Raw genomic sequence first — 6,187 nt, forward strand, 5'->3', positions numbered from 1 at the left:
GTAGCATCCATGAGCAAGACATACATCCCAATAAAGATCTCTGAAAACCAAAAAAATGACATCCAATACAAAATTCTGAAATAGAAAATGAGAATCCAAGCCGAGTCTTCAGAGAGCACTAAAGCTCAACAAGTACATGGTACACTGTGCCAAGACAAATGCATCAAGCTGTAGGCGTCGGGTAAGAATGTACCCAAAGAGCATATAACTGTCAAAGCACTGACCACTGTCAAGCATAGACCTATGTCAATAAGTGCAAGCTAAAATAAGCTCAAGCTTCCAAAAGCATCCGGATCCAATGACAAGCTCGAAGTCATCCCTCGATGATCAATACATCATAGCATAACCCCAAGACATACACCCGAAACCAATAGGCATATGTCACAGCATGAAAGATAGCTTCAGCCCAAGAGTAATCAGCATGCATTTACTGTTATAAACTATGTATTTCCAACCCCACAATCAGGCCAAAATCATAGCATGACATGTAGCTTCAATCTCCCAATCAATCGGGATGCAATAGGCATCAAACCGGTTATGTAGTCATGCCCAAACAAGAATAGGCATAAACTGTGAATGTAGCACTAGCATAAAATGTTTGTAGACTATTTATAAAAGTCCTGAAACACTGTTTTCATCCATCAAACCAATGCCTAATCTCAAAGGATCAATGCCAAATATCAATACATGTGCAAAAAGCCTGAAATGGAGCCCAAACAAGTGCTTAATGCCAAGCTAGAGCTGGAGCTGAAGTGGCTGAATGAAATCTGTCCAGAATCAGGTGTAGATTTGCGTGATGATGCTACTGCTCCTGCTAGTCCACATGGCAGGTCTGGAGAGATTTGAGGGCTCAAACATGAGCCAAAGAGGCCTTGGAACAAGCCTCTAGCATCCCACAACTAGTGGCAAAGAGATATGAAGATTGGAAGCTTCAATGGTGACTGCCCTGTTTACCTAGACATGTGGACTGAAATAAATCTCTAAAATAATGAAGCAATACCTCAATGTCAATGCCCTGATGGTGCCTCAATAGGCCAGGAAGAAGCTCGAGAAGCCTGGGAGTGACGGGAGCTCAAGAGAATGAGATATGGCTACCAGGAAGGAGATCCAATGCGAGTGGGGAGTCGATGGGAAGCTGAGAATGCCACGAGCCAAGCTCAAGAGTCGGGAAGCTGAGCTCTGATACCAGTTGAAAGGTGAGAAGGATCAAAGCTTGCATGCGAGAGCTATGGCGGGAGAGCAAGAGCAAGAAAGAGAGAGACAAGAAATGGGAACTCCAACAGTCACAATGTGTGATAGGGCCTTCCTTTATTCAAACTGTCACTAAAAGAATAAAGAATAAAGTGACGGTGACGGGTGCCTGCCACCTGTAGTGTGCAGTGGCGGTGACTGTCAGTGTAGTAATACACGGGTGGCTAGGCGGAGGCGCATTTGCCCCCAACATGTAGTGAGCTTACCTCCATGCCTGATCGAGTTGCCTCCTCTCCTGAGCACTCTGGTAGCTCCACAATCCAAGTGCAAGCTTCAAGCAAGCTCCACGCTACAAGCTCCATTGCCGCGAGCAAGACAAGAGAAGAGAAGAGAAGAGAAGAAGAGAGGACAACATGGAGAGCTTCTCCACCATGGTCCGTCACCCTCACACACTCACTCCCTCACACTCTCACACTCCCTGTCTCAACCATAAGCTCAAGAAAGCAAGAAGAAGAAGAAGAAGAAGAAGAAGAAGAAGAAGAAGAAGAAGAAGAAGAAGAAGAAGAGGAGGAGGAGGAGGAGGAGGAGGAGGAGAGCTACTTTTGGCCACACACAAGAATGAGCTTCTCATTCACTTTTCAACTTTATATACAAAACCCTAAATCCCTTTTGGGTGGTCATCCCCTTATCCCTTTTTTCCATTGTCCTCCTATCTTCCTAGCTTCCTTCCTACCGCCCATCTACCTTTACAAATTGCACGGGTGAGAGCCCGCCGGCACTCTTAAAATAAATCATGGTGCACCTTGCGCTCTTTTACAAACTGATTGGCTCGCACTTTTTCTCGTATGTCTTTCTCCTTGATTTAGAACTTTTCTACACTTCTTGTGTTTCCAGATTCTTATTGGTGCACCTTTGTCTTCCTTTTCACTTTTCCCTTGGCTTTGTCTTCTACTTTAGATTTTCTAAATTTTCCACCTTTTTTGTTTGAGGGTTAACACTTTATACACCCATTTGCAACCAATTGATTTCTTTCCATGAGGTAACTGCACTAAATCCCAAGTTTTGTTTTTCTTTAATACATCCATCTCCTCATCCATAGCTTGTTTCCATTCTTTGATTGACACTGCTTCCTCAAAGCAAGTAAGCTCCACATGCTGTACATAAAAAACCATATAAGCATAATGCATCTTCATGAACCCATTATATGTCAATCTATCAACAACATATCTAACCCTTTCTAATCTCCTCAATTGAGGTGCACTACTTGGAGTCTCAACTGCTCTTGCATGTGGTGGCACATATTTTCCTGCACTCCTAGTACTCTGAGTTTTTACATGAGGAATGTCATATTCATCATTGATAGATTCATCCTCTGAACTTTCAACCATATGCCTCTTGCCTTTTGCAATTTCCACACTTGTAAACTCTTTAGCCTACCACTCCATGGATTATAGTTGCCCTACTCTCTGCATTCTCTTGAGGTCTAGACATATCTTCTAAGTGTTGATTTCCATGATTACCATTTGCTGAAATTTTCTTCCCATGAGTATCATCATCACTGCTCTCATAGAGATCCAAGTCGCATCATCACTTCTCTCATAGAGGTCCAAGTCCACTGCAATCTTAGGCGTGTACCATGATTCATACTCACTCAATCTAACATCCCTACCAATGTAAACTTCCTTAGTCACTAGATCATAGCATTTGTAACCCTTATTCTCATTAGGGTATCAAGATAGATGCATTTTAAAGCCTTTGGCTCCATCTTCTTCATCAAATCATCATGAAAATGAACATAAAAAACACATCCAAAAACCTTGAAGTAAACAACAGTGGGTGTCCTACCATACATCTTTTCATACAGTGATACATGATGAGTCAATGTTGTAGGTGTCCTATTCATGATATATACTGCAGTATACACTTCCTTTGCCCAATATGTCAATGGTATATTTATTTGGTTCATCATTGCCCTAGCAATCTCTGCAATGATACGATTTTTCCTTTCTGCCACACCATTCTGCTAAGGTGTGTACCTACATGTCACCTATCTTTTGATTCCCTGATCTCTCAAAAAATCTAAAAATTCATATGGCATGTATTCTCCTCCATTATTAGACCTCAAGCATTTTATGTAACAACCAAATTGTTTTTCAACCACAACTTTAAATTCTAAAAATCTTTCAAAGGCTTCACTTTTATGCTGCATGAAATACACCCAAGTCATTTTGCTAAAGTTATCAATAAAAGTGATATAAAACCTGCATCTCCCACTCAATGATACATTCTGACATGGACCCCAAATATCGGAATGCACCATTTCCAAAGGATAACTGCTGATTCTCCCCCTCTTTGGAAGAGGTAATCTAGCTTGCTTGCCAAACTGACAAGCCTCACATACATGATCATAATTAACATAACCAAAATAGAGCAAAGCACCTGTTTATTTTGCATTTGTTTCAATCTTTGCAAGTTTACATGACCAATTCTCCTATGCCATAATTCAACATCCTTATCTTGACCATGCCCACTTTCAATATACATAGAATTCTGAATCATTAGGGCCAAAAACGCTTCAAAAATGGCACTTGTAAGAAAGTGATTAAGTTGCTAATTAGTTGAGGTTTAGGAAGAATAAAACCTCTAAATTTGGTTGTCCAGATGTGATTAATGAGAGAATATTTGGTTCATTGAAGAGGTCGGCCATTAATTGCCCTCATCTTTTAATCCAGGTCAGGGGTCACCTTTTCGGCCGTTTATTGTCTTGGAACTCAAGAGATTTTGTATTTTCGAGATTTTCGTACGAACTTCGCATTTGTTTGCTCCCGCATTTTCTTTCTACACACTATTCTCTTTTACCATTCCTTTTGTTGCACTTACTTCCTATCACTGTGAGATTCTTGCTCTGTTCATTTGCTAGAGTGTCTAGCAATACTACTTCAAATAACACAGGCGCAAGCATACGTAAATACAAGCTATCTATTCAGCTAGATCCGACTTACACATCTTGGAGAAGTATACATCATCGAGTATTGATAGATGAGATTGAAGCCAATAGGTTGCGAACACAGGGAATGAAGCATATAGATTTGTGGGTGGATGGAAATATCTATCCCAGGGATCCTTCTACAGGTAAACCACCTCCTTTTTTGAATGTCCATGACTATATAAGATATGCTGGAGAAGGTTACAATGGAATGCTTGGCTACTGTATGAGGTTATACTCTGCATCTTACACATATATAGCTCAAGTGCACGAAATGAAAAAAGCACTAGAAACTACACAAACAAATATTTTAGAGTTGACAAGTTAGATTGTTATTTTGAAAAATGTTAACAATTCATTGCAGGATAAGCTAACACGCTTGAGAGAAACTCCAGTAGGATTTAGAGAGAGGAAGAGACCATTAAAAAATATAACCAGCTTGTGTGAGAGAGCAAAGAAAAGGAGACTAAATCTTACAAAGAAATATGTATCTAACATACTAGGCATAAATATCCGAGAGAATGAGGAAAGAATCAAACTTTTGAAGGAAACCATGAATAAGAAAGATATTTTGAGGATTCTTAAGTCACCAGAAAATGTTGATTTGAGAGGTCCAACTCTGAGAGAGTTAGTGAAGGATTTAAAAGGCACAGTGAAAGCAAATGAAATCATAGAGACATGTGATACTGTGGGTATAAGTCGAAAAGGTTATCGTTCTATCTCTGGATTATGGTTTAAAAATCTTAAACGCAATAGGGTAACTATATTTGGATTGCCCCGAGCCCTTGCACATGTTTTTGGAGATTACATTCACATCGAAAGGTCTATGTCCTATGAAAAACAAAAAAAACAGGCAATTTTTTATTACAATGAGTTTAACAATATATGGGTTGATCTAAAAAATGTGCAAATTGCAATGGTTCACATGTATAAAATCACAGTAGAAGAAAGTTATGGTGTTCTAAAGTTTGCCTTGAAGTTGGATGAAGCACAGATTCAAAAGGGACAGAAGATGGAAAGAATTAGCATTTGCCTCATGAACATGGCATTGGACCATGGCAATGGTGAGGGCAAAGCTCCATTGCATAAGATCCAATCCGAGATGGAGATTTGGTGGATTGGTGCAGCCTAGGTACCAATTGAAAATCATCAAACGTTGAAATGGTTGTTCAACCATACATGTATTCCAAATATCATTAAGTCTCAAAGTGAAGGCGAAATGTTGGTAGTTAATGGGGTTGGTAAATTTAATGTGGAATGGCATATGAGTGCTGATTTGAAAACTATCAAATGTATGCTTGGAATATGTAATGGTGCAAATGCAAAATATCCTTGCATTTATTGCTTTTAGAACTTTGTCAAGGTCCCAATCAAGATTAAACACATTTTTCACAACTCCATAGAATGAGAGATCCATTCCATTCTGAAGGATAAAATCAAGTAGCCTCTCTGATGGAGTGATATCAATGAGCTCTGATACTCCTTGACCTCTCACTACCGACCTTCGCTTCCCTAGAGATGTACTTGGCCTTCTCACACTAGTGGCAGAGGATGGAGAGGAAAAAGAATGCACAGGCTCATCGCATGTTGATGCCCTTGAGCCTTTTGAAAGCCTTCTTCTTTTACCAGTTCCTGGAGAAACCTTGGATCCTAGGAATTCTATGGGTTCAGACATATTTACAGCTTCTGCCGATACGGCGCGATAAGAGAGAAACGATTTAGACGGATGTGCCCCCTCGCGCCGTATCGGTGATTCCAGCAAGAAGCGAGAGAGCCACAACGGTGGTCACACGAGCTTGGGCACAATGAGCTTGGGAGGAAAGCTGAAAGAAGACTCTGCAGAACCTCCAAAACGACGCGAAGAGAGGAAAGCGAAGAAGGCAAACAGTCGCTCTCGCGCCGTATTAGGATAAGAAACAGAGGTCCCGAAAAAACCGAAAAAAGCCGTATACGGATAAGGGACACACCCTTATGTAGGCGCAGAATTATGCCACCTGGCACTATCCGTTG

Source organism: Lygodium microphyllum, chromosome 7, assembly GCF_053477565.2.
Source record: "Lygodium microphyllum isolate KBCC chromosome 7, Lygodium_microphyllum_v1.1.10, whole genome shotgun sequence".
In the NCBI taxonomy this organism is placed as follows: domain Eukaryota; kingdom Viridiplantae; phylum Streptophyta; class Polypodiopsida; order Schizaeales; family Lygodiaceae; genus Lygodium; species Lygodium microphyllum.